The sequence below is a fragment of the Xenopus tropicalis genome, chromosome 8, assembly GCF_000004195.4.
Source record: "Xenopus tropicalis strain Nigerian chromosome 8, UCB_Xtro_10.0, whole genome shotgun sequence".
NCBI lineage: Eukaryota > Metazoa > Chordata > Amphibia > Anura > Pipidae > Xenopus > Xenopus tropicalis.
Window position 1 is genome coordinate 140,031,358 of NC_030684.2, and position 9,257 is coordinate 140,040,614.

Genomic DNA, 9,257 nt, shown 5'->3' on the forward strand with positions numbered 1-9,257 from the left:
AAGCCAGATTGCAGCGGGTCTAATAAATTATGTGCGTTCAGGGCTCAACAGGAGAGGGATCTTTGGGCAGGGGAGCGCTGCAGGGATCAGGTCTGGGCTGGCGGGGCCACGGGCCCACAGTGTTATTTCTGGGTGCCCCACTGGCCCAGTCTGACCCTGAGCAGCAGACTTGCACCAAAACAATCACACACTAATTCCAACTTTCCTAATGCCGGAAGTGAAACAATCTCAGCACCAAAAGTGCACACAACACACACGGGCAGCTGATTTTGTTTTGAAGCACTGAGCGCAATAGTGGCAGGTACAGCTCCCTGTGAGGCTGCAATTACATTGGTTTTTTAGGAAAAAGTGCAGCACAACAAACTGTCTGGAATAAGAAAATCTGTACTTTATACTCACCATGACTAACTGTCAGTGTAACAGCCTCACTCCGGTCACTGCTACGGGACTTACACTGATATTCCCCACTGTCACTCACTTGGGCACTGACTATTGTATAGCTCTGCTGCTTTGTTCCAATTGGTGCCCCATCTTTATACCAGGAATAAGGGGGGTCTCCTTGTGCAGAGGGAGCTACATTGCAAGTCAGAGTTACAGATTCAGATGTGAATGCCGAGGCCCAGTTTGGGGAGAAGCTCACTGTGGCTCTGCCAGCAGCCCCTGCAATGGAACAAGTAATAACTGAGTCTGATGGGAAATCTACTGAGTAACAAACTTACTGTACATAATTAGATGTTACACTAAGAAGCTCAAAGCTACAGATGGAGCAGGTATAACTGCAGCATTCGGCACACACAGCCCCACCCATTCATCCTGTGCAACACAATTCAGCTCCATCTGTAATTTTGTATCAGTGTTTTTTACAGGTTACTCTAGGGCACAGATGGAGCAGCAGCTCCCCCCATTGTACAGAATACAATACTATACAGTTGTAGCATTAGGGGCGATGCACCATTATACTCACCTCCACCTGTTCAATTATTTTAAAGCAAACTGGCATTAATACAAAGATGCACCCAAACTGTACTGGATGCTTTATAATTCATCTTTTAGGAAAAGGTTTCCTTTTTTCTTGAATTTTTTCAATTATGAAAGTTTAATTACAGTGTTGCTCTGCTCAGTTAGGAGATCAGAAGCCTCAGATGCCCTTTCCCATCTCTTCCCTGAGCAACATCAGAACCCTTCCCTGTTTTCCTTCTGTAGGTTTATCTCTCTGTCTGTACAGTTACAGGGACTGACCAGCAGGTGGCACTGATGTTACAAAATGCAATATATTGGCAGGTAATAAAAATGTCAATAGCTCTGAAACTGAAAGCAATAGATAACTAATGTAAATTGCAAAATTGTTTAGATAAGCACCCTGAGCAATTTTACATGATTTTTTAAAGGTTTACTTATTCTTTAATTGAATCTGAAAGTGAAATAAAATCAGTATAACAAAGGAAGCTGGGAAATTTAAAGAAAAAACAAATATCCTGCCTTGTTGCCCCAGGGCACTGGAAAGGTATTATCAATGGTACTTTGAACACTTTTTTATCCACAGCTTTGGGGCTTATTTATATGGGAGGCAGCAGCCAAGAAACAGGCAGTGTAGTCCCACAATGCATCTCAAAATGTTTTAAATCATTTTCTTTCTACTCTACAATAAATCCAGTTGATGGGGGCACAGCTGTTATTTCTAAGGATACGACTTACACATGAGAACCTGGGGGGCAGACACTGTATATTTTGTTCACCTGAGATCCATTGTGTCCCGGTTCATTATATTCAACCCACAGGAGCAATAAGGATCCCAGGGTCAAATGTATTTATAGTGAAACCCTGTGCAAGTTCCAGGCCAATTCCCCCTTTATCATTGCTCTGTCTTTCTTATTCCCCTGTATCTGCTGCTGATTATTCTATTGCTCCCAACATACAGAACTGCAGGAAACCTCTAGTTCCCACCGGTGCAAAGTGCAGAATCCTATTAAAGGGTAAGGTACAGATACCTCAGCCAATGATAATATATACATATATTGATCTGCTTATAAAATGTTTAGTGAATTAAATTATTTAATCAGAGACTCACCTGCATTGTCTGTAGTTATGGCTGTTAAAGGTAATGGAGAGAGAATAAAAATATTATATACTGCATTTTAAAAGTCAGAAATGCTGAATACAAAGCATTATAGTGTCAGGGGCCAACATTTCACAAGTGCTAGGAAGAAGGGAATGGCAGTTAAACAAGGCAGTTGGACAAGGCACTGACAAGGCTACAAACTATCTCCAATCAGCACTGAACAACGAGGAATCGCAAGAAAACAACTTTGCTTATTCCTGGTAGTTTGTTATTTCCTACCCAAAAATGTTTTATCCTGCCCTCCTCCTCTTTGCACTTTCATGTTTCCTAAACATCTCCAGCCGCTTCCTCCATCCAGTCAGAAAGGTATAACCATCACTGCCTCTCTCCTCTCCTTCCCTCTCAGCACATGGAGTCTATAAACTGCTCTGCTCCATAACCCCAGTTAACTCTTTCTCCTCACATAAAACACAAACATACAAATCCCGCTCTCACCTTGCATTCCTCTCCTTCCTGTTACTCGCTGCCGGTGACATTTCCCCCAACCCCGGCCCTTACCCCATCCCTGTTCTGTTAGGGACACGTTCCCCAAACCCACCCTGTACCCCTTTAAAGTACAGACCCTTACCCCTATACCCAAACCCACCCTGTACCCCTATAAAGTACAGACCCCTTACCCCTATACCCAAACCCACCCTGTACCCCTATAAAGTACAGACCCTTACCCCTATACCCAAACCCACCCTGTACCCCTATAAAGTACAGACCCCTTACCCCTATACCCAAACCCACCCTGTACCCCTATACCCAAAGCCTCTATTCAAATTTCCTGTGCCCTCTGGGATTCCCGCTCCGTCTGCAACAAACTCACCTCTATCCGTGACCTTTTCATCGCTAAATCACTTAACTTGTTTGCAATAACTGAGACCTGGCTTTCCCCTACTGACACTGCCTCACCTGCTGCCCTGTCCTTTGGGGGGCTACACCTTACTCACACTCCCAGGCCTGGAAACAGGGCGGGGGGTGGGGTAGGACTACTTCTCTCCCCCGCTGCCCTACCCTATGGGGGGGCTACACCTTACTCACACTCCCAGACCTGGAAACAGGGCAGGGGGTGGGGTAGGGCTCCTTCTCTCCCCCCGCTATTCATTTAAAGTCCTTCCACCTCCTCCTTCTCTTTCATTTTCCCCATTTGAGGGTCACTCTATTAGGCTCTTCTCCCCTGCTTCGCTTCACATTGCGGCCATATACCGACCTCCTGGACCGACCTCACAATTCTTTGACAACATTTCTGCCTGGCTTCCTTACTTCCTTTCCTCTGACTCCCCATCCATTGTACTAGGTGACTTTAACATACCTGTTAACAATCCCAAAGCCCCTGCTACCTCTAAACTCCTCTCACTAACATCCCCCTTTGGGTTATCTCTGTGTTCTGACTCCCCCTCTCACTCTAATGGAAACTCCCTGGATCTTATATTTACAAAATGTTGTTCTACCTCCAACTTCACTAACTCCCCTTTCCCCCTCTCTGATCACAATCTGCATACCTACCCTGGCACACTGCTCATACTCACCCTGGCACACTGCTCATACCCACCCTGGCACACTGCTCATACCCACCCTGGCACACTGCTCATACACACCCTGGCACACTGCTCATACTCACCCTGGCACACTGCTCATACCCACCCTGGCACACTGCTCATACTCACCCTGGCACACTGCTCATACCCACCCTGGCACCCTGCTCATACACCCTGGCACTGCTCATACCCACCCTGGCACACTGCTCATACTCACCCTGGCACACTGCTCATATCCACCCTGGCACACTGCTCATATCCACCCTGGCACCCTGCTCATACCCACCCTGGCACCCTGCTCATACCCACCCTGGCACACTGCTCATACTCACCCTGGCACACTGCTCATATCCACCCTGGCACACTGCTCATATCCACCCTGGCACACTGCTCATACCCACCCTGGCACACTGCTCATACTCACCCTGGCACACTGCTCATACCCACCCTGGCACACTGCTCATACCCACCCTGGCACACTGCTCATACCCACCCTGGCACCCTGATCATACCCACCCTGGCACACTGCTCATACTCACCCTGGCACACTGCTCATACTCACCCTGGCACCCTGCTCATACCCACCCTGGCACACTGCTCATATCCACCCTGGCACCCTGCTCATACCCACCCTGGCACACTGCTCATACCCACCCTGGCACACTGCTCATATCCACCCTGGCACACTGCTCATATCCACCCTGGCACACTGCTCATATCCACCCTGGCACCCTGCTCATACCCACCCTGGCACACTGCTCATACCCACCCTGGCACACTGCTCATATCCACCCTGGCACACTGCTCATACTCACCCTGGCACACTGCTCATACCCACCCTGGCACACTGCTCATACCCACCCTGGCACCCTGCTCATACCCACCCTGGCACACTGCTCATACCACCCTGGCACACTGCTCATATCCACCCTGGCACACTGCTCATACTGGCAACCTGCCTCATATCCACCCTGGCACACTGCTCATACTCACCCTGGCACACTGCTCATACCCACCCTGGCACACTGCTCATACCCACCCTGGCACACTGCTCATACCCACCCTGGCACCCTGCTCATACCCACCCTGGCACACTGCTCATACCAAATCCCTCCAAAAACAGTCACGTACACTTGAGCACCGCTGGCGCAAATCAAGGTCAGAGTCAGATTTCTGCAGCTACAAATCTGCTCTGCTCTCCTACAACACCACCCTCTGCCAAGCTAAACAAACCTACTTCACTGCACTTATTAACTCCCTCTCTAAAAACCTGCACAACTCTTCTCTACCTTTAACTCTCTGCTGTCCCCTCCTCCCCCCTCCGTGTGCTTCAGTCACTGCTCAAGCTATCACAGAGCACTTTAAAAATAAAAGTGACACCATCCGAAGTGACATTGCACAACTAAATCCCCATAACCATTCCCCTCCCTCCCTACATGCTCCCCAGTCTCTTCTTGGCTCCTTCTCCCCAGTGACTGAATAGGAAGTCTCAAAACTGCTGTCTTCCTCCCACCTTACTACCTGCCCGCTTGATCCCATTCCTACCAAACTTCTATGCAATGCCAACCCCTGTCTTATCAAAGCCTTAACTCATCTATTCAATCTCTCGCTCTCTACTGGAATCTTTCCCTCCCAACTGAAACATGCACTGGTAACCCCTATTCTGAAAAAACCCTCCCTTGATCCCTCCAATCCTACTAACCTCCGACCTATCTCTCTGCTCCCATTCATCTCCAAACTGCTTGAGCGCCTAGTTTACAACTGACTGACGCTATTCCTCTCTGACAATAACCTCCTGGATCCCCTACAATCTGGTTTTAGACAACAACACTCCACCGAAACTGCTCTAAACCGACTAACAAATGACCTCCTATCGGCTAAAACCAAAAAAACAGTACTTGCTACTAATACTTCTCGATCTCTCTGCTGCTTTTGACACTGTGGATCACCCTCTTCTCCTCCAGACTCTCTGCTCTCTTGGCCTTCGTGACACTGCCTTATCCTGGTTTTCATCTTATCTCTCAGATCGATCCTTCAGTGTCTCTTACAATGGGGAATCACCTTCTCCCCTGCCTCTTTCTGTTGGGGTTCCTCAAGGCTCTGTCCTGGGCCCCTTACTATTTTCTCTCTATACCTCCTCACTTGGCAAACGAATCAATTCTTTTCAGTACCACCTCTATGCTGACGATACTCAGATCTATCTTTCCTCTCCTGATCTCAACCCAGAGCTTCTAACTCGCGTCTCTTCCTGCCTGGCCGCTATCTCCACTTGGATGTCCCAACGTTACCTTAAATTAAACCTCTCTAAAACTGAACTGGTTCTCTTTCCCCCATCCAATGCCCACATTGTTCCCGAGGTATCTATAACGGTTAACAATTCTACCATCACCCCATCTTCCCAGGCTCGGTGCCTTGGGGTTATCCTTGATTCTGCCCTGTCCTTCACTCCTCATATCCAATCGCTTATCAAATCATGTCACTTTCACCTAAGAAATATTTCCAAAATGTCATCATTATTTATCACCCAAGATGCTGCCAAAATTCTGATTCACTCTCTTATAATATCTCCCTATTAATTGGCCTTCCCCTCCAAAGACTGTCCCCTCTCCAGTCCATAATGAATACTGCTGCCAGGCTCATACACCTCTCCAACCGCTCCTCCTCTGCCATGCCACTCTGCCAATCCCTCTGCCAGTCCCTCTGCCAGTCCCCCTGCCGTGCCACTCTGCCAATTCCTGCACTGGCTTCCCCTACTATCCAGGATAAAATTCAAACTAATGACTCCCTCTGCCAGTCCCTCTGCCAGTCCCCCTGCCGTGCCACTCTGCCAATTCCTGCACTGGCTTCCCCTACTATCCAGGATAAAATTCAAACTAATGACTCTCACATTTAAAGCAGTCCATAACTCTGCCCCACCCTACATCTCTGAACTCATCTCTAGGTACCATCCAACCCGCTTGTTACCCCCCTACTGACCTGCTCCTCAACTCCTCTCTCATTCCCTCCTCACACACTCGCATTCAAGACTTTGCAGGGGCTGCCCCCCCTTCTCTGGAATTCGCTCCCACAAACTATCAGACTTTCTCCCAATCTCTCTGCCTTCAAGAGATCCCTAAAAACACATTTATTTAGAGAAGCTTACCCTAATCTAGTTTAGCAACACCCTGTGCCCCACCTCACACAACTCTGGTCATGCCCATTCCCACACCTTGTGTCTCAACCCTTTCTCCTTGTAGATTGTAAGCTCTTTTGGGCAGGGCTCTCTTCCCCTCCTGTATTGGTTACTGATTGCTTTATATGTTACTCCTTGTAGAGTGTAAGCTCTTTTGGGCAGGGCTCTCTTCCCCTCCTGTATCGGTTACTGATTGCTTTATATGTTACTCCTTGTAGAGTGTAAGCTCTTTTGGGCAGGGCTCTCTTCCCCTCCTGTATCAGTTACTGATTGCTTTATATGTTACTCTGTATGTCCCATGTATGTAACCCACTTATTGTACAGCGCTGCGGGATATGTTGGCGCTTTATAAATAAATGTTAATAATAATAATAATAATGTAGATTGTAAGCTCTTTTGGGCAGGGCTCCCTTCACCTCTTGTATTGGTTATTGATTGCTTTATATGTTACTCTGTATGTCCAATGTATGACACCCACTTATTGTACAGCGCTGCGGGATATGTTGGCACTTTATAAATAAATGTTAATAATAATAATAATAATAATAATTATATAATGTATCCATACAGCATCCCACAAACTGATTGGATTCCCAGTGAGGGGAGAGAGGAATCAGGAGATGTGTTGATACCCCAGATAATTACTAGTGCAGATGTCTGTGGGTGAATCTGCCCCACTACGGCCCCAGGGCCCAGGCACACGGGGCATTTGGAACTCTAACCCTTCTGCTGTCAGTACATGGGCTCAGTTTGTGATGAAGCTGTAAAATACGGCAACATTCCTTCTATTGGATAAAATACTGAAATAAGTCAAGTTGTACTTACAGAGCAGGACGAGGAGCCCCAGGAGCGACATGGCACCTACAGCCGGCACTCACCAACTAATGCCCCGTAAGCTAAAGCTCCAGATACACAAACGTCATTTTCACTTCCCATTTTGTATTTCTGTATTTAGTGATTTCTGCCTCTTCTGCTAATGACATGGGGTGAGAAACTGAGCCTTATTAACCTAATTATGCAAAACACAAGCACTAATGTGCACTTGTCCAGTAACCCACAGTAACAGCTCTGGTTTAGGGCTCTGGTTTTTGGATGACAGTTAATGACAGATTATATATAGGGGAGAACTGCAAACCCCGGGCGCTATTGCCCCCACTCACTCTCACTACTCAAAGGTCACACAAACAAAATGCATTACAGTTGCTCATATCTCCTATAATGTAGTACCCATGAGCCCTATGTGCTATAAGTTAATCCACAGATTGGATGGTGCACAACTGGGAAAACAACTTAATTGTACAAATAGCACTGCCCTTAGATCTCATTCTGGGGGCAATTGCACCCCACTGCTGTCCTGGGCGGAGCTAGCACAACCTGTCATAAGTCATAGTCATAACTGCCTGTCTTTGGGCTGGCACCCGATCCATCCAACCTGATCAAGAAGACGACCGATATCCAAGGCTTTTGCCAATATTTGTTGCCTCTAGTGATGTAGCGAACCACACAAAAAAAGTTCAAATGAGTGAATAATAGTTTTTACTAGTTGCTTGTCACCTCCAGGACGTTCGTCCTGTCGGTGGGAATATTTCTGTAGTGGTGTGTTTAGCAGTCACCGTGCTTGTGCGCACGTGCACGGTCAGGCAGAGGTAATTCAATGTACAGTGAAGTGAACCACACTGATTCTGGAGTGTGGGCCCAGTTTTGGCCTACTTTATTGATCACCTGCGGTGACCATAAAAGATACGATTTTGCCGCTGTTGCAGAACCCTGAAAAATCAGGCATGTGTACATTCCTGAAAAATTATGGGTTTTTTTTGTCGCAGCCACTGAAGCACAGAGCCCAGAAAAACTCAGGATTTACCTGTCCAAAAAGTTTGGCTTAAAATTAAACCAGTAGGATTTGCACCCTAGTTTGTACGGTGGCGGAGGAGGACGCTAAAGGACAGCTTTGTGTGGAGTCATGCGGCGTGCAGAGAAGGACAGCTGTGTGTGGAGTCATGCAGTGTGCAGAGAAGGACAGCTGCATGGGGAGTCAGAACAAGTCTTCCAGCATGCAGTAACCCTCCGAGATCCATGCCTCATTCATTTTAATAAAGGTCAGGTAATCCACACTTTTGTGACCTAGGCGAGTTCTCTTCTCAGTTACAATCTCTCCTGCTGCACTGAAGGTCCTTTCTGAGAGGACACTTGAGGCGGGGCAAGACAACAGGTTGATGGCAAATTGTGACAGCTCTGGCCACAGATCAAGCCTGCGCACCCAGTAGTCCAGGGGTTCATCGTGCCTCAGAGTGTCGATATCTGCAGTTAATGCCAGGTAGTCCGCTACCTGCCGGTCGAGGCGTTCTCTGAGGGTGGATCCAGAAGGGTTCTGGCGCTGCCTTGGACTGAAAAAACTTTGCATGTCTGATGTTACCGAGTGGCCAAAGTGCATTGTCCTTGTCAC

The 9,257-nt window shown here is 47.6% G+C and overlaps 1 pseudogene; it reads right to left on the reverse strand.

The window, feature by feature from the left end:
• LOC100494136 overlaps positions 1-7,848 on the reverse strand; it is a 30,662-nt pseudogene extending 22,814 nt beyond the window's left edge.
• Positions 7,849-9,257: the final 1,409 nt, after the last annotated feature.